The sequence below is a fragment of the Musca autumnalis genome, unplaced genomic scaffold, assembly GCF_047663935.1.
Source record: "Musca autumnalis isolate F117 unplaced genomic scaffold, ASM4766393v1 scaffold_6, whole genome shotgun sequence".
Classification (NCBI taxonomy): domain Eukaryota; kingdom Metazoa; phylum Arthropoda; class Insecta; order Diptera; family Muscidae; genus Musca; species Musca autumnalis.
Window position 1 is genome coordinate 3294824 of NW_027412199.1, and position 20480 is coordinate 3315303.

Genomic DNA, 20480 nt, shown 5'->3' on the forward strand with positions numbered 1-20480 from the left:
CGACAATGACAACGCTGTATCACTCCTCCTTGTATTGAAAGACGGAACTGCTAATGTAATATAGAGTATCCCTGTTCAATCTAGAGATAACTATGCTGATATCATGGCCGCACTCGAACATAAATACTGAGGCGAACATAAACAATACATCTACCTAATTGAATTAAGAGGAAGAGTGCAAGAGCCGAACGAGACGTTACAAGACTTCGCCACCGAGGTAGTTGCTAATGAAGTATCCAGGTTTGTGCTAATGACGTATCCAGGAGATAATCATCCGTTGTGAACCGTATGAATGGTATACGGGACCCCGAGATTAAATGTGCAACATATGCGTCACCAAAACCATCATTCGCCGAAACACTGTCGTTTGCGCTTGCACAAGAGACAGCAAGAATAGTTTCTAAGCCGATATAGTAGACGAGGTCATAATTGGTGCAGATTTCATGACTTCCTATGGTATGGATCTGGACATGAAATATAATGTGATGACCTGATCAAACCTTGAAATTCCGTTAAATGTGTGGTATGATAAAATTTCACATATTAGACGTCTGACTATGGACATATTACGTCTGACGGCCACAGCTCCACACGGTACGTAATCTAGAGGTCGAATGCGAACCCAAATGTGTAGTCAAGGAAGCCATAAAGGAAGTAATGGAAGAAATGAAATTGGTCTGGAATAAATCCAAAGTTAAATGTTAAAACTGTAATAGAACGTGACGTCTTCACCAGAATGTAGAGCAAACCGCAAACGGTCCAGATCATTTTCGCCAACTCCATCAAATGACAGTAAAAGGGATACCCCACATTCTTCTGATGAATCACCGTTAAACTACTGGCGATCTAAGTCCAACATTAGAGCAGATCTGGCGAAGGGGAAAATAACGCCGTTAAATGAAGTCAGACTGCACACGGCAACGGGAGAGCCCTCAGGAGTGCACGGAAAGATCACCATGAAGCTAAGAATTGCTAATAAATCAGCAACCTCTGAGTTTGTAGTAGCCGATATAGTAGACGAGGTCATAATTGGTGTAGATTTCATGACTTCCTATGGTATGGATCTGGACATGAAAAATCATGTGATGACCTGATCTAACCTTGAAATTCCGTTAAATGTGTGGTATGATAAAAGTTCACATATTAGACGTCTGACTACGGATCATCCAGACATAATACCACAAAATGCTGAAGCAATAATATGGGTGCCAATGGATGGAGATTGTGGAGCGGTCAATTTGTGGGTGGTCGAAACAGCAAAAATCAGAAACGGAAACATTTTAATAGCACTAGCCTTGGAAAGAAGCAACGATGAAGGCTTAATTCCAGTTCGAATTCTGAGTCTGTCGAACAATGAAGAGCAAATTAATAAATTTTCCGACGTTGGACAATGTACTCCAGCCGAAGCCGTAATTAATTTGGGGAGTAACGCTGAAAAATCGTCAGACATGGGGAAGAAGCACATGGATGCTTATATTAAAGATTAGACACGTAACTTATCATCCTCCGAGAAGAATAAGGCCAAACAGCTCCTCTGGAAAGGTTAATGGAGCGGGTGTTAAAGGGGCTGAACTGAAAGTCTTGCTTAATATATCTGGACGACATCATTGTCATGGGAATAACGTTCGGCCAACAGCTGAAGAACTTAAGGGATGTTCTCCAAACACTACCGTCAGCAGGCCTAAAACTGAACCCGAACAAGTGTGCCCTCTTCCAAAGAGAAAAGAAAACGTGGAGCGAAGAGCAGGAAGAGGCGTTTCAAAAACTAAAAGACCTGTTATGCACAGCCCCGCTCTTGGCGTACCCTATACCTGGCGGTAAATTTATTGACGCAGACGCTAGTGCATATGGTATCGGTGGTGTACTGTCCCGGCCAAGAAAATGTAATCGGATACTACAGCCGAACTATGACCAAGCCTGAGAGGAATTATTGCGTGACGAGAAGAGAGCTGCTGAAAGTTGTAGAGAGCACCAAACACTACCATAAGTACCTATATGGCCAGCATTTCCTCCTATGAACAGGTCATTCAGCTCTCCGATGGCTGTTCCAGTTTAAGAATTCGAAGCACAACTGGCTCGATGGACAGAGAGACTTGAACGTTATGACTTCAGTATCGAACACAGGGAAGGTGAAAAATATTGTAATGCGGATATTTGTTTCGTCGACCATGCAAATAGGAGTTTATACATTGCACAAAGGCTGAGAGCAAAGAGAGCATCGTCGACATTCGGCTCTTGCAGATTGAATCCGACCAAGATTGGACAGCGGAACAACGAAAAGATTCCATTATGAGCAAGATAATTTCTGCGGAAGAAGACAAACGACCTGGTTGGAAAGAAATTGCCTCCGAAAGCGCTCTTTTAAAATCCTACTGGGCGAGTCTCCCCCTAGAAGATGGCTGCTTATTGTAAGTGGGAAAGAGAGCACGGTAAAACCCACAGGTACCCAACTGTCGTACCAGAATCTGTTTCACCTTTTCAGTGGTTTTGGTTATTCCCAAATTCCTCCACTTGCGCCATCGTGAAACTCCGTCAAGACCTCTTTACCTTTAGATTCTGGTACGAAAATTAGGTACCTGCGGGGTTTACCGTCCTCGCTTTCCCACTTACAATATAGGCAGCCATCTTTTAGGAGGAGACTGTTCCACTGCGCCCAGTAGGATTTTAAAAGAGGGCTTTCGGAGGCAATCTCTTTCTGACCAGGTCGTTTGTCTTCTTCTATCGCCGAAATTATCTTGCTCAGAATGGGATCTTTTCGTTGTTCCGCTGCCCAATCTTGGTCGGATTCAATCTGCAACAGCCGAATGTCGACGATGCTGTCTTTGCTTTCAGCCTCTGTGCAATGTCTACATTCCAATTTGCATGGCCGACGCTGTTTTCTCTTTATCCTTTTCGGCGATCTCTACTTGCCAATAGCCACTCTGCAAGTCGAGGTACGACAATTAGGTGCCTGTGGGTTTTAAGGTCCTCGCTTTCCCATCTTTAAGGAGGAGGCTGTTCCACTGCGCCCAGTATGATTTCAAAATAGGGCTTTCGGAGGCAGTCTCTTTCCCAATCTTGGTCGGATTCAATCTGCAACAGCCGAATGTCGACGATGCTCTCTTTGCTCTCAGCATTTGTGCAATGTCTACATTCCAATTTGCATGGTCGACGAGAAAAGGCATCCACATTGCCATGCTTTCCACATTTCCCGTGCTCGATGTTGAAGTCATAACGTTGAAGCCTCTCTATCCGTCGAGTCAGTTGTGCTTCGGCATTCTTGAACTGGAGCAGCCATCGGAGAGCTGAATGGTCTGTTTTTAGTAGGAAATGCTGGCCATATAGGTACTTATGGTAGTGTTCGGTGCTGTCTACAACTGCCATCAGCTCTCTTCTCGTCACGCAATAATTCCTCTCAGGGTTGGTCCTAGTTCGGCTGTAGTATCCGATTACATTTTCTTGGCCATCGATTTGCAGGGACAGTACACCACCGATACCATATGCACTAGCGTCTGTGTAAAGAATAAATTTACCGCCAGGTATAGGGTACGCCAATAGCAGGTATTTTAGTTTTCGAAACGCCTCTTCCTGCTCTTCGCTCCACTGAAACGTTTGCCCTTTCTGTGTTAATCGGTGGAGGTTGACGGCCACCCTGGCAAAAGTTGGGACGAACCGCAGGTAGTACGTGCAAAGACCCAAAAAGCTCCACAACTCATGCAGGTTCTGAGGCATCGGCCGTCGAGATTGGCTTGAAATTTGTCGTTATCCGTCCATAAGCCCTCGGCTGTAACACGATGCGCCAGGAACTTTACTTCCCTTTGGAAGAGGGCACACTTGTTCGGGTTTAGTTTTAGCCCAGCTGACGATAGTGTTTGGAAAACATCCTTTAAGCTCTTCAAGTCTTGGTCGAACGTTATTCCCATGACAATGATGTCGTCCAGATATATTAGGCTAGACTTCCAGTTCAGCCCCTTTAACACCCGCTCCATGAACCTTTCTCCAGGTCTGACAACTTTTCAGCGTTACTATCCAAATTAATTACGGCTTCGGCTGGAGTACATTGTCCAACGTCGGAAAATTTGTTGATTTGATTTTCATTGTTCGACAGGCTCAGAACTCGAATTGGAATTAGCCCTCATCGTTGCTTCTTACAAAGGCATGAGCTATTAAGATGTTGCCGTTTCTGATTTTCGCTGGTGCGACCACCCACAAATTTTCCGCTCCACAATCTCCATCCATTGTCAACCCTATTATTGCTTCGGCATTTGGTGGTATTATTTCTGGATGATCAGTAGTCAGACGTCTAATATGTGAACTTTTATCTTACCACACATTTAACGAAATTACGTACCGTGTGGATCTGTGGCTTAGAATGTATCCTTGCTGTCTCTTGTGCAAGCCCAACCGACACTGTTTCGGCGAATGATGGATTTGGTGACACATATGTTGCACATTTAATCTCGGGGTCCCGTATGCCATTCACAAAAGCCTAAATTCTCATACTGTCCACCAACTGATGGTTCTGTCCTGGATACGTCATTAGCACCAACCGTTCCACCTCTGTGGCGAAGTCTTGTAACGTCTCGTTCGGCTTTTGCACTTTTCCTCTTAATTGCATCAGGTAGATGTTTTGTTTATGTTCGCCTCCGCATTTACGTTCGAGTGCGGCCAAAATATCAGCATAGTTAATTCTAAATTCAACAGGGATACTCTGTATTACATTAGCAGCTCGTCTTTCAATGCAAGGAGGAGTGATATAGCTTTGCATTATCGTTCCATGAATTTTTAGAGGCCAGAGTTTCAAACTGTAACTTAAAGATATCAAAGGCATGTGCAATTAAGATGTTGCCGTTTCTGATTTTTGCTGGTTCGACCACCCACAAATTGCCTACTCCACAATCTCCATCCATTCGCACCCATATTATTGCTTCGGCGATTGGTGGTATTATTTCTGGATGATCCCTATGTGAATTTTTATCATATCCCACATTTAACGGAATTTTAACGTTCAACCAGTTCATCACATGATTTTTCTTGTCCAGATTGATACCAAAGGAAATCATGAAATCTGCACCAATTAAGACCTCGTCTACTATATCGGCTAGTACAAGCTCATAGGTTGCTGATGTGTTAGCAATAGTTAGATTCACGGTGATCTCTCCATGCACTCTAGTGGGTTCTCCTGTTCCCGTGCGCAGTCTGGCCCCATTTAACGGCGTTATTTTCCCCTTCGCCTTTTATGCGCCAGTATCTAAAGTGAAGGTGCGCTTATCACCATTGATGTAACCAGCAGTCGTAAGTTTGTGACTTTTCTGGTGAATTATCGCTATGGCGAATGTGGGGCCATCATCGATGGGAGCCAATTCATGCCCTGCTGGACTATCTCGATTTAGTTTAACGGTGGTTCATTAGAAGAATGTGAAGTATCCCTTTTACTGTAATTTGATGAAGATGACGAATATTATCTGGACCGTTGGCGTTTTGCTTTATATTCTCGTACAAGATGTCCCGTTTTATTAGAGTTATAACATTTAACTTTAGATTTATTCCAGACCAATTTCATTTCTTCCATTACTTCCTTCATGGCTTCCTTGACTACACATTTAGGTTCGCATTTGACCTCAAGATTATGTACCCTGTGGATATGTGTCTTAGAAAGTATCCTTGCTGTCTCTTTTACATGCGCAAACGACACTGTTTCGGCGAATGATGGTTTTGTTGACCCATATGTTGCACATTTAATCTCGTGGTCCCGTATACCATTAACAAATGCTTATATTTTCATACGGTCCACCAACGGGTGATTCTCTCCTGGATACGTCATTAGCACCAACCTGGATACGTCATTAGCAACTACCTTGGTGGCGAAGTCTTGTAACGTCTCGTTTGGCTTTTGCACTATTCCTCTTAATTCCATTTGGTAGATGTTTTGTTTATGTTCGCCTCCGTATTTATGTTCGAGTGCGGCCATAATATCAGCACAGTTGTCTCTAGATTCAACAGGGATATTCTTTATTACATTAGCAGCTACGTCTTTCAATACAAGAAGGAGTGATACAGTTTTGTCATTGTCGTTTCTTGAATTTCCAGAGGCCAAGGTCTCAAACTGCAACTTAAAGACATCAAATGGTGTAGTTCCATCAAACACAGGTGATTTGAGGTTTAAAGTGTTAACAAAAACTCTGATAAGGCCACCTTAAATTTCCAATTCCGGCATTTGTTTCTCGACGTCCAGAAATTTCTTGTCGTGAGCCAACAATTTCTCATCATGAGCCAGACATTTCTGATCAACGGACTGAATTTTGTCGCCCTTTATCTGGCCTCGTCACATAAGGGGATTTTTGACTTAATGCATTAAGTTGCATTTTCTTCCGGCTTTAAGTCAAAAGTCAGAGCATACGAAAATCGTGTTTCAGCACACATTCAGCCGCGTAGATTTGCCGCATCGCTACGCGGCTGGTTAGCAGTTCGTCTGAACATTGTAGAAGCTACTAGATCAAGGAGACTAGAAAAGCCTATGTAGCAGCGGGCACATATAAATACGGGAAAGGAGAAGGTGGGAGTTAGTTGTGAATTTAGCGCGACCTTAAGCCGAAAGTGTAAGTAGAGAAGTAGAGTGAAAGCCAACTGATGTGAAGTCTTGTGTGAATAACTGAAGTAAAGTCAATAAAGCATTGTAGTATCGTAATCTGAAACGAACCCTGTTTTATTTTGTACAAACCGTATCGGGGAATAAAACAACGTCTACACGGGATTAAGTTCAAACCCTAATTTCGTAACAATATATTAATACTACCAATATGCAATTCCATAAAAATTGCATCTGAAACTTTACCCAAACTCCAATGTATCAAAAGATAAAACGTGTTTTGTCTCTTCTGAAGAGTTGTATTTTTTTAAGACACTAGGTGGAAAAAGTAAGTCATCGATATATTGTATGAATATGACAACTTAAATCCACTGAATTCGCTAAATCAAATCTAAACGTAATTCGTCCAAATTTGCCTAAGATTTGCAACAAAAAACTAAATCCTGTCACTACTGGGTTTGTTTTAAATCCGGCATAAATCCACCAAATCGTTTGTACAAAAAACCAAATACAATACATTTTGCATGTGCAATATTTAATTTTGCATTGTAGATATTTCTTTTAGTTTTCCGTCCACATATTTTGTTATTGTACTTTTTTCTTTTCAACATATTTCAAATTGTTTGTTGTAAACGCCTAGTAAATGGCATAAACGGAAGAAATTAATAGCCTATTTAGAACACAGCTTTTTGCCGTTTATCACATAAGAGAAAGCAAAAAAACTCAGAGAGGTGCAAAAAAATAAAATAATTTAATTAATTTTTAAATTAGTTTTTGTTTATATATTAATTAATTATTAATATTATTATAATTTTTATTTATTATATTATAGATATTGAAGGGCGGTTGATTTTCTGCTGTGAGCCTCGAAAATATTTCAGTAATGGAAATATTTTCCTTAAAATTCATCCACCAAGGAATAATGATAAGGAAACAAATGAAAAGAAAATGTGATGTATTAGAGGTTTGGAATAAGAACTGTATTGGTTCTTCTTCATTGAATACGTTGAATCAGAACGACTTCTTACCAAGACAACAGTACTGGTTGATGCTTAGGTGACAAGTGTTTATTGAAACAAGAAAATTAACACATTCAAGTGGAGTAAGACAACGTAGAGAGAATGATAGCATAAAAGGCACAGATCTGAGTGGAAATAGAGATGACGAATGCAAATATACCAAGATGTAGCAAAGTGCAAATTAGCGTTGCCGATTGGGAAAATCCGGCGTGTACATCCCGGGCCCCATTGCCGCCTCGAATGACATCTCATTTTCGAAATGTTGAAGACGCAGGTACCTGGATATAAAGTTTGTGCTTTGGAGGGAGAAAAATACAATAGTGCTTACGACGCATTGGATGAAGTGATAGTATTTTGCCTCGGAATGAGTACATACGTATAGAGAATGGATAGTGGAGTAGTACAACAGTATGACAAATCTGTCTCGAAAATATAATTCTGGAGCTGTACATTGGAAGTAGTACACCAATAAGGAAGAAGGAAATTTGCATGTGGATGGAATTGATGCATTAATCATTTCAGGAACTGACAGTGTTTCCAATGCAGCAACACTTACATTGGAATAACCCAGGTGAGTGGATATGGACGTACCTTTAGCTATTCGCATATAGAAAGCAACAATGAAAAGTGATCTTGGAACTTGAAAAAAGCCGACAACTTGCTTTGGTTACAATTCTTGACCCCATCTGGAGCCAGATGAAGCACATGGAATGGAAATCTAGCTGATGGTAAAACAGCAGTAAGTGCTTCGAATCGGATTGCAGCTTCTTCCGAATGAGTAGTAAAAAGTACATCACGCAGAATTTTGATTGGACCAGGATATAGGTATGAAACATTATCAGCTAGTTTATGGGAAATACGAATAGCCCAGTACGAGTTACAAACGACAAGCAAAATGCCAGTTTGTAACTAAAAGTCATGAATTATTCCACCTGGGTGGTTGCTATAAAGAATTTTCTGGTATGGAGTATGTTTGGAATGACGAATGTTGGGTATACGGATAAGGAACTCGCCTCGGATGAACCTTAATTTTGGAGGAGAGTTTGGAAATATTGATTCCCACAATGGACTCAAATTTGGAGTCTGATTGCCTCAATAGAACAAATAAACTTCACCCCGGTTATTTACCCCTCCGCTTAACTACCTTTTCCGTTTAATTGCCTCACAATCTAAATCCCCAAAATTTTTTCATATAAATGAGTTCAAATTGTCCCGGTTAATTACTTTTCTATAAGTACCCATTTCTGACCTTTACCTGTCAAATATTTTCCCAAAAAGAACATTTATTAATACTTTTCTCGGTTTATTACCTGCAATGATATATTTCTGAGCCAATCGTTTTCGATGACTACGTGAATTGTGATGTAGATATCCAGTGTTATATTATGGTGTTATGATCACAGATGAATAAATGTTTTATTGATAAAATTATATGACTTACATTATCCTCTTAGACTTGGTTTTATTTCTTGACTTATTGTTTTCTAATTGTTGTCATTTTTGTATGGTTGAGATGAGATTTTTGTAACTACCCAAATGAGGTAAATATGAGAGACTTTCGTAACTGCTTTTCCCGCATAACTACCTCAATTTTTTGAAATTATATGAAAGGTAGTTAACCGGTGTACAAACTGGAAACCAGTCGGAATATATTTAATGGAATATTCGCATTAATGGCGAATGTCATTATGGAGTAATTGCTATTCGAGTACAAATGCTGAAACGGAAATGTCTCATTAAATAGAATAGATATTGGAATCAGTTTATCATATTCTGTATAATGCAGAATATGAAACTTATCTTTGGTATAGATGAATACTGGACCATATTTAGAATACCCACGAATTAAAAGTTTTTTTCTTTTGAACCAATGTATTTGGATATGGTTTTATCATACTCCATCGATCCAGAAAAATTCATGTTCTGGAACGGAAGAAACCTTTCGAAAGCGGAGGACTTCTCAGGATTGGAAGCATGGAATAAAGGAACTAGATGAGTAACACCGGAAGGAAACTCATCCTGGAATGAAAGGATTGATGTACCAGGAGACCTCTCGGAAATGGAGGGCTGCTCTGGATTGCAACCATGAAGTGGAAGAACTGGATGAGTAACACCGAAAGAAAACTCATCCTGGAATGGAACAATGGACCTCTCGGAAATGGAGGACTTCTCTGAATCAGAATCACGAAGTACAGGAACTGGATGAGTTACCCTGGAAGGAACCTCTTCATGAAATGGAAAAATGGATGTACCATGAGACCTCTCGGAAATGGAGGGCCCCTCTGGATTGGAATAGCTGGATGAGTAACACTGGAAGGAAACTCATCATGTAATGGAAGAATGGATGTATCAGGAGGACTCTCGGAAATGGAGGGTTCCTTTGGATAGGAATCAATAAGTGAAAAAACTGGATAGGTAACACCGCCAGGAAAATTATTCACCAAATCAGAACCTAACCGCCTACATTTGGAATTTGGAGAACATGTGTGAAATACTTCAGTGGAATAAGTGGACTGTACGGAAGAATTGGAAGATTGAGTGGAGTCGACATTCAAACCAGGATTGGAAGTTGTGGTGGTGACTGAGTCGGTTAATAGGTGTTACCAGAATCATCATGGAGCAGGGCATGATGTCGCTTCTGGCAATGGAAACATTCACTCTTGGAAGGACAATTGCTCACACGATGCGTCTTGGAGAAACAGTTACAGCAAAGACTTAATTCTTTAATCTTTGCAGAACGTTGTCGTGGATCCAAGGAAATAAATGTTGGACACTTTCGGATTGTGTGGGACGCTGAGGAACATAGCCGACATTTTGGATCAGAACATTTGCTTTGAGCAGGAGTCGGAATACTTGCAGTGTTTAAAATTGGAGATACGCCTGAATTCTTAAAATGGGGCATAACTTGTTCTAATCTCGCTACGCTCAACTCGTGAAGTTGATCTAACTTCGGAGAATTATCAGATATCGTCTTTGTTTGCTGTTGAACACATTCATCGAATGCGGATCTTATATCAGACCACGTGGATTCCAGCTCGCTGATGTGAATTCTCACCAGCTGAGGAGAAGAGAGTGGAATAATGCCACTATTCAGACAGGAATTTAACTGTACAAGCCGGCTAATGGAACCTGTGAATTCAGGATAGGCCATTTTGCAATTGTTCAGGAATCGTTCACCCAAAAAAACAAAAACGAGACACGAACTCTTAGGATGGATAATTGGTTGGACTGAAAACACTTGAAATCGTATTGGAGGAAGTAAATGAAAGTAAGTTCTGGAAAATTGGAAAAGGAAACGAGGAAAAGCTTTGTTCTCGTTTTCCACTGGAGACTTTGAAAGAGAAATCGAGAACAGGAAGAAGGAGAAATAAGCCTTTCAGAAAAACTTGGCAAATCATTTTCAGAAAATAGCAGAACCTCCAAAAAATAGTAGAAATTCAGGAATAAGTCGAAAAGCACTGACTGAAAGACTTCTTTATAAATAGGTATTTATAAGGATAGCGCCCTCTAGAGGTTACGGCATGCACTACGAGGCTGGACAAGTGCAGGAAACCGCAAATATTGAAAAAGTATCAAAGAACCGGAAGCAATCCGTTCAATAATGGAACAATTGAAGTTTTTAAGCTACTTTCTTATTATAAAGCGACCCCTACAGAAGTTGGGTGCAATATAATTCTGTAGCTGTCGGAAAAAACTTGAAATATGTAAATTGTTTCGAAAAAAGTAGCAAAAATCACAAAAAGTTTGAAAAAAATTAAGGGTTTTCATTTAGTTTTGTATTTACGGTGCGCCACCTAGCGCACTAAAATCTGAAACATGAGGAATACTAGGCAGTTCCCAGGCTGGCTCCGACAAAATAACGAAAATCCCGAAAAGTTTTAAAAATATAAAGCAAAAATAATGATTTTTTGGTTATTTTAATTATATGAAGAGCGACTCCTAGCGGAGATACCCGACGCTAAGTATCCAAAACAACAAATCAAGTCGAACGTAAGAACAATTCTCGGAAAAATGAGCGAAATTTGGAAACATTAATGGAAAATGCGTTCTTTGGGGGTATTTTGTTATTTTTGTTATCGTTCTAGGCGATTTTAATGCCAAAATTGGAAAGGAGAATATCTTTGGCCCAACAGTCGGGAAATTCAGCCTCCACAGTGAAACATCTGACAATGGTAAGAGGCTGATAGACTTTGCAGCTGCAAAAAACATGGTAGTTAGCAGTACCAGATTCCAGATAAGAAAACAAGAAACCAAATTGATCATGTTGTGATAGATGGAAGACATTCATCGAGCGTGTTGGATGTACGATCGTTCCGAGGCGCAAACATTGATTCGGACCACTACCTTGTTGCAGCAAAGGTACGCACCCGCTTAAACGTAGCAAACAAAGTACGAACAGACACAACACGAAAGTTAGACATCGGTAAGCTGCAATAACAACAGATAGCCACAGCATATTCCACTCAACTAGCCCAATTGCTTAATCAAAGCACTCCTCATCCCGATAACATATCAACGCAATGGCAAAGCATTGCCCACTCCATGCAAACAGCCGCAAAATCCATACTTGGATACCAGAGACCTCCACCAAGGAATCCATGGTATGATGAGGAGTGTCGTGCTGCCACCGAAGAGAAAAATGCGGCATATAAGGCTACTTTACAATCCGTAGCAACGCGTAGCGCACGAGAGAGATACAGGGAGAAAAGGAGAGAGGAGAAACGTCTTTTCCGCAGGAAAAAGAGAGAGATGGAAAAGCGGGAGTGTAAAAAAAACGAGATGTACAGGAGCCGGAATGAAGTCCGAAAATTCTACCAAAAAGTCAAGCATCAAACTGATGGCTTTGGTACAGGCACATCCTCCTGTAGAGACCAGCAAGGACCAGGATACAGATAAGTACTCAGGATATGGAAAGATCATTTTTCAAATCTGTTGGTATCCAATAGCAGCGAAGACGACGAAGATACCACAGTCCCAATCCCAGAAGATGGTATTGAATGTATACCGCCCAGCCAAGATGAGGTAAAGACAGCAATAAATCGGCTGAGGAATAACAAAGCAGCAGGGGCCGATGGCTTACCAGCCGAGCTGTTCAAAACCGGAGGCGACACGCTGATAAGGTGTATTCATCAGCTAGTTAGCACCATCTGGCAGGAAGAACGAGTACCCGACGATTGGAACCTGAGTATCCTCTGCCCCGTCCACAAGAAGGGAGATAAGACTGTATGCTCTAACTATAGGTGCATAAGTCTACTCCCTATTGCCTACAAGATTGTGTCAGGGATATTGTGCGAACGACTAAAGCCTATGGTCAACGAGATAATTGGACCATACCAATGCGGCTTTAGACCTGGCAAGTCCACCATTGACCAGATATTTACCCTGCGGCAAATCCTGGAGAAGACCCAAGAGATGCAGATCGACACCTACCACCTTTTTGTCGATTATAAAGCAGCCTTCGACAGCCCGCTGCGTTCAAAGGTATTCCAAGCCATGTCTGAATTTGGTATTCCCGCAAAGCTCATCCGGCTTTGTAAAATGACTTTAACTGACACGAGGTCCTCAGTTAAAATAGGAAAGAACCTCTCCGAAGAGTTTGGTACCAAAAGAGATTTCAGACAAGGAGACAGCCTTTCGTGTGACCTCTTCAACATCTTGCTAGAAAAGGTTATACGAGAGGCAAACGTCAAAAGAAGTGGCACAATCTATACCAATAGTCACATGTTACTTGCTTATGCTGATGATATAGACATCATGGGCCGATCAGTAAAAGAAGTAACTGATACCTTTATAAAGGTCGAAGGAGAATCTGCTAAAGTGGGTCTGGCGGTAAACGGTGAGAAGACCAAGTTGATGGTTTCGACGCGCAATGCGTCCATTGAGCTCGGACCGACTGTGGAAGTTGGTTCCTATAATATTGAGGTAGTAAAAGACTTCGTCTACCTCGGCACCTCCGTAAACACAACAAACGACATCAGTTGTAAAATAAAAAGAAGAATTGTATTGTCCAACAGATGCTACTTTGGTTTAAGTAATCAGTTTAAAAACAAAGCCACATCTCGTCAAACAACAATAACGCTCTACAAAACACTGATACTACCCGTGCTGATGTATGGCTCCGAATTCTTTGAAAGATCTACGGACCAATCTCCGTTGACGGTGAATATCGACGTCGCATGAACCACGAGCTGTATCTGCTATACAACGACATCAATATAGTTAAACGTATCGAGATGCAGCGATTGCGTTGGCTAGGCCATATCATAAGATTGAGCGATGAAGAACCCGCTAAAAAGGCGTATGAATACATGCCACATGGCGGTGCACGCAGAATTGGCAGGCCAAGGAATAGATGGCGCAAACAAGTGGATGATGAGATAAAAAGGCGCGGTATTCCAGAGTGCAAAGCAACAAATAGAGAGGAATGGAGATCTCTTCTTAGTTCGGCCTATAGAACAAATGTTCTGTAATGGGGCAGCTAAGTAAGTAAGTAATGATATTTTAAACAGTAATAAACTTAACATTATTGAACTAATTTTTTTTTAATCCTAAATTAAAAATTAAATTTTCCAAATTCGTTGGTAATAATTTTTTTGTTTAAAAAAGAAAATCTGTTGTGCGACATTTGTTAAGTGAAAACAAAATTACTCCAGACACGTAAATCTGGATCGGTTGGTTTTTACTGCTTATATTACGTTAATACTATACAATTGCGACATCTGTTGAAATGGAAGAAAAACTTCTAATGTGGTTTTATAATTTAGTGGTTTACGATAAAACCTGCGCCTAGAAGTAAACTACAAAATTTGAAATTATTTGTGATAATTTACGGTATATAATATTTTACGGTATATAATAGCAAAATATAAGGATCTTTGTTGTTCATATTTTTTGTGGTTCCAGGACGAATTTTCTAAAATCCGGCCTTATCTCGCACAATGCACCAACAGTGACCTACTGGTAAAATTTCAAGCTCATAGCTTTAGCCGTTTTGGCTGGGCGTTGATGATGAGTCAGTCAGTCAGTCAGTCACTTATCACCAAGCTCAAATATATAATAGAGAAGAAGATATTTCAAAACTTATATCATTAACAATTAATTTTCAAATAATTCTTTAAATTTACACGAAATATTTTCGTAACTCGATTTTTATAATATAATAATAACAAGTAAGAAAAGCGTTAAGTTCCTCCAGGCCGAACTTTTTATACCCTCCACCAAGAACTGTATAGAAGTGAATAGGAACAATTAGTTTTATTTCGTTTATGAAAGTACTAAACTCTTCCTTTTATTGCAGGAGGAGTATATGGCGAAAAACAAAAATTTTTTACAATCGATGAATCCGAGTTTCACCCTTTCAGAATTCGCGAACTGTTAACATATTCTATATAGTATGATATACATTCTTTAAACTGAAGTGTTTTAGGAAGAATCCCATAAGGTCGACCATTAAAATTAATTTACGTGGAAGCTGTGTTGGCATCAATGTAGAAAAATAGGTAAAAATGGGTTGAAGCCAACAAGTTTTTTTATGCTCCCTTCCGATTTTAGGCTTAACCTTACATTTTATAGACATATGCCCAAAGAAAGACTCAAAGAATACTTCATGGGCAATATGATACTAGTGTATCATTTTTCGATATATCCACCGCATCCACCTAAAATTGATGCTGACATTTTGAAGCCGGAATTTCGGGGTTTTTTGAATTGTTTTAATAATTCGGACGCGCAACAAGATAATATTCAAAACTCACATTAGGATTATAAAACTGGTGATTCTACGTCGTTTAATGCATATCTTATGAGTGTGCTCCTTACAGCATCCTAGTAATTGGAGTCTAAAGGCCAATATTTGATGCGTGATTTTTTTTAAAAGAACTATTTTTTGCGTTTAAAATTTACAAGTGCCATTCAATTTCCCCGCGTGAATTTAGTTTTTTTACGCGACGGATCTAATGAGACCTTCCGCGATCGAATCCATCCACTAAAACCGCGGATATAGATACCCTGAAAATAGGAAAAGCAGCAAAAAATTATTTCGATAAATCCGCGTACTAAACCGCGATTTTCTTGAAATTTTTTTACGTAAATGGAATCCTTTATACGCGATTATAATATTTGCGAAAACGCGTGTCATAAATTACAGAGATTCGCGTGTAATATGTGTTTTTCACCAAAAATAGAATGTGGAGGCACATCCGCGGTACTTGAAGAATCTAAATAAAACTGGTATATTTAGACGTATTTTTGATAGGCGCTGACGAAACCGGATGCGCATCAAAATCGTATGCACATTGCGCGACTTTTACCAACTTTAAGGTTTTTTGCAGTGTATGATGCAACTGGTGGCACACAATGGCCCCTGAGTGAAACATCGAAATATGCATAAATTTTGACAGAGATTGATTCGCTGTATCCAAAAACCGATGCGCATCAACCGACTTTAACTAATTCGCGAATAACAGGCTTTTTAATTATAATATTAATTGAATGATTGTAATTTCAATATTACTCTTAATTTCCTACCCTTTTAAGTTATCACAGTAATCAGTTAAACTCTCGCGATGGTAAACCATATGTTTTGATGAAGTTTTAACTGTATACATTCATTATTCTATGGGATTTTAGCAAAATAGTTGGAGAACTCCCAAATATTTTTTTCTAATTTTTAGAATCAAACCAAAAAAATATTTGCAACAATATTTTCCAATAATAAGTTTTTCTCTTTTGTTGTTGCTATAATATGCAATTTATGTACCCAATCTCTATAAATTTGGTATCATATTTTTCTACGCATTGTCTAGATTCCGCATATATTCTTTAATTTATTTTTTGAGGGTTTGTACGGATTCTGGGACAGGATAATTTGGATTTACTTCAAAATTTTTTTATTATTTGTTGACTTTCCGCGAAAATAATAATAAATTTAATAACTATTTAAACATCTACGAATAGATATGGACTGCTGTTAACGATTTATGCATACATTTTCTCATAACAACAAAAAAGATATTTTTAAATATGTTTTCTTTATATGAGAATAAAAACCGCTATAACTTTTGCGCGCATTGGCCAATTTCGTGAACGCGAGCAGATTTGAAACCGGATTTTTTTCCTTTACCTCTGTACCAAAAATCGTAGATGTGCTCGTAAAAAAAATTTTTAATTTTTTTCAAATGGAATTGTAAAGGAATTTTGTTATTCGCCATATATATCTCAACTGATAATAGTCCCTTCAAAAATTGTACAAAACCGACTAGACCTAGACGTGGATATTCTGGATTTGGATAGTTAACAACATCGGGAGCACCGATCTATAAAGGCTGTATAAAACGTTAACCTGTACCGATAAATTTCTGGAGGAAAGTTTCGTAACTCCAGCGAAGAGTCAGTACCAAATTTCAGTTATTCCAATTGAATATTGTGGATAAAACTTTCAAAAATACCGAAAATTGGGAGGGGTCTTTCTAAGGGGTATATAAAACCATGGAACAATAACGGAAATTTTCAGGTGGGAAGGTTTATACCACCAACGGAGATTAAATATTAAATTAAAGTACGCTTCTATGGGGGTTATTTGAAGAAAAGGGCTTATACTGATAATTCTCTTCTGCAATATTTTGTATACCCATGGCAATTTAAATACTAAATTTTAGTCATATCGGTGGTATATTGAGGCCACAACTTTCAAAATACCGTAAATCGGAAGGTACGGTCGTATAGGGGTATTTGAAGACGTCGGCTATTTTGGTGGAGAACGAGCTATATGTAGAAAATCGGGTGGTTCCGTTCTATGGGAAGACATGGGCCTATACCGACAAATTTTAGGTGGAAAGTTTTATACCCTCAACGAAGACTAAGTACCATCTTGCAGCCATTTCCGTGTTACAATGAGGCTTAAACCTTCTATATAGCGAAAATTGTGATATACCGTTCTATTGGGGTACCCCCCAAAACATGCACGTATACCGACAAATTTCTGAGGGAAATTTTTGTAGCCCAGCAAAAGACTAAATACCAAATTGCAGCTACTTCTACAAAATTCAAAATACCGAAAATCGGGCGGTGCCGTTCTATGGGAGCTATATGAAGACGTTGACCTATACCTACTAACTGCAGGTGGAAAGTTTTATACCCACAACGAAGACTATGTACCAAATTTTAGCCACTTCGGTGTTATAATGAGGCTAAGACTAAGTACCATCTTGCAGCCATTTCCGTGTTACAATGAGGCTTAAACCTTCTATATAGCGAAAATTGTGATATACCGTTCTATTGGGGTACCCCCCAAAACATGCACGTATACCGACAAATTTCTGAGGGAAATTTTTGTAGCCCAGCAAAAGACTAAATACCAAATTGCAGCTACTTCTACAAAATTCAAAATACCGAAAATCGGGCGGTGCCGTTCTATGGGAGCTATATGAAGACGTTGACCTATACCTACTAACTTCAGGTGGAAAGTTTTATACCCACAACGAAGACTATGTACCAAATTTTAGCCACTTCGGTGTTATAATGAGGCTAAGCCCTTCAAAACACCGAAAATTGGGATGTACCGTTCCATGGGGGGTACATTACAGCGTGGACCGATACAGATAAATTTCTGGGAGAAAGTTTTGCAACCCAAATGAGGACAAAATATCAAATTTCAGGCATTTTGGTAGTATAGTATAGCTGAAACCTTAAAAAATACCGAAAATTGGGAGATATCGTACTATGGGAACTATATGAGGGCGTGTGACCTATACCGACAAATTTCATATGGAATGTTTTATACCCCAAATGAAGACTAACCAGCAAATTTTAGCCATTTCGGTGGAATATTAAGGCCACAACCTTCAAAATACCGAAAATCGGGATGTACCGTCCTATGGGGGCTATATGAAGGCGTGGACCTATACCTAAAAATTTCCGGGGGAAAGTGTTGTACCACAACGAAGACTAAATACCAAATTTCAGGCATTTCGCTGCGATAATGAGGCTAAAACCTTCAAAATACCGAAAATCGGAAGATATCGTCCTATAGGGTCTATATCAAAACCTGGACCTATATAAATATTTTATGGTAGAAGTATTTCTTAGCCTCTGGAAACACAAAATACAAACTTACAACCGATTCTGTGGTCAAATGGGACTAATACATTCAAAATACCTTAAAATAACGCGTACTATATATGGGGCGTTATATTGGGGCTATACCAAAACGTGGACCTATATAAACAAACTTTGGGAGAAAGTTGTTTTAGCCTCTGGAGACACAAACTACAAACTTACAACCAATTCGGTGCTCAAATGAGACTAATACATTCAAAATATCTTAAAATGACGCGTACTATATATGGGGCCTTATATGGGGGTTATACCAAAACGTGGACCTATATAAACAAAGTTTGGTAGAAATATTTTTTAGCCTCTGGAGACACAAAATACCAAATTGCAACCAATTCGGCGGTCAAATGGGACAAATACCTTAAAATTTCCTTAAAACGACGACGCGTCTCTTTGTATGGGAGCTATACGAAAACGTGGACCTACATAGCCCGCTTTCAATACCAAAAGTCCTACATACATATAATAGATTTTACCAAAATTTCATCCACTTCTTCAATCCGTTCGGACGCTAGAGTGATTTCCACAGACGGACAGACGGACGGACAAGCCTATATCGATTTAGAATTGCCCGCTGATCAAGAATATATGTAGTTTGTGGGGTCTACAATGATTATTTCGAGTAGTTACAAACGGAGTGACAAACTTAATATACCCCCCATCCTATGGTGGAGGTTATAAAAACAGTTAGTTTTGAGATAGCGAATGAAAATACCTCAACATTTTTAAGCGGAATGCATTATTGCTGGGAGAGAAAATTCGCAGTTCTAGCGGTAAAAAATTCCAGCAACGTGCTACTCTGACAATAAATAATTTTGAAAAAATATTCTTCCAAATCATAGGAATGAATATTTGAGAATTTCTAGAAGAACGCATAAAGTTTCTTCTTAATGCAGGAGGTTTTTCACTTTTTATCATTTTGTAAAGCGAATGAAGGCAACGGAATCTTATGAACATATTAAAATGTCCTTGGTTGTCCTTTTGATATGTTCATAAAATTCCGTTTATAACGTAGAAAGAAACATGACTAGCACGACTTAAATTGTGTATGAAACGCGCGATAGTATTTACGATTCGCTTCAATCTGATAATATTCATGGCAGTAGAACCCGAGTGAACTTAGAGACCATACAATATTTTTGAAAATAAAAGAGAATTTGGCAGTGTTATCTTAATTCGATATGATAAAAATAAATTGGCACCTTAAACTCTACGTAATGAGATAAGATAGTTCAGAATCGATTATTATGCCTAAGCATCTATGTTTTTGCACAAATTCTATACTATCATTACCTATGAAGAGATGAAATGAAGGTAAAACACAGTTAGTAATGCCAAAGTTCAACGCTTTAGTTTTCGATGGATTGACTTTTAATGAGTTTTCTCTTGCAAATTGGACAAATGTATTTAAATGAGAATTAATATTAATTTCAAGCAAATTTGGAAAATGGCGATTACCATTAAAAGCAAAAATATGTCATCTGCGAATATATAAGTGGAGCAAGTCGTAGAGTTTGAGAGACGCGGAAGATCATTCAGAAAGATCCTTGTGGTACCCCAGACAATAAATTCTGAAAATTAGACTTAGAACCATTTAACTCGACAAATTGATTTCTGTCACATAAATAAAAAAAATCAATTTACAGGCAGATTTTGAAAAATGAAAATCGTTCCTCAGCTTGAAAATCAGTAACGAATGGTCAATACTGTTGAAGGCTTTAGACAAATATAAGGAAATGAGCACACTCATGCGATCACAAGACTGAAGCATTTGAGCTTTA

The 20480-nt window shown here is 39.1% G+C and overlaps 1 protein-coding gene across 6 annotated transcripts in view; it reads left to right on the plus strand.

Moving 5' to 3' along the window:
• Nucleotides 1-20480, plus strand: part of Ca-alpha1D (Ca[2+]-channel protein alpha[[1]] subunit D) — a 1669376-nt gene that overhangs the window by 125913 nt on the left and 1522983 nt on the right. The window lies entirely within an intron of this gene.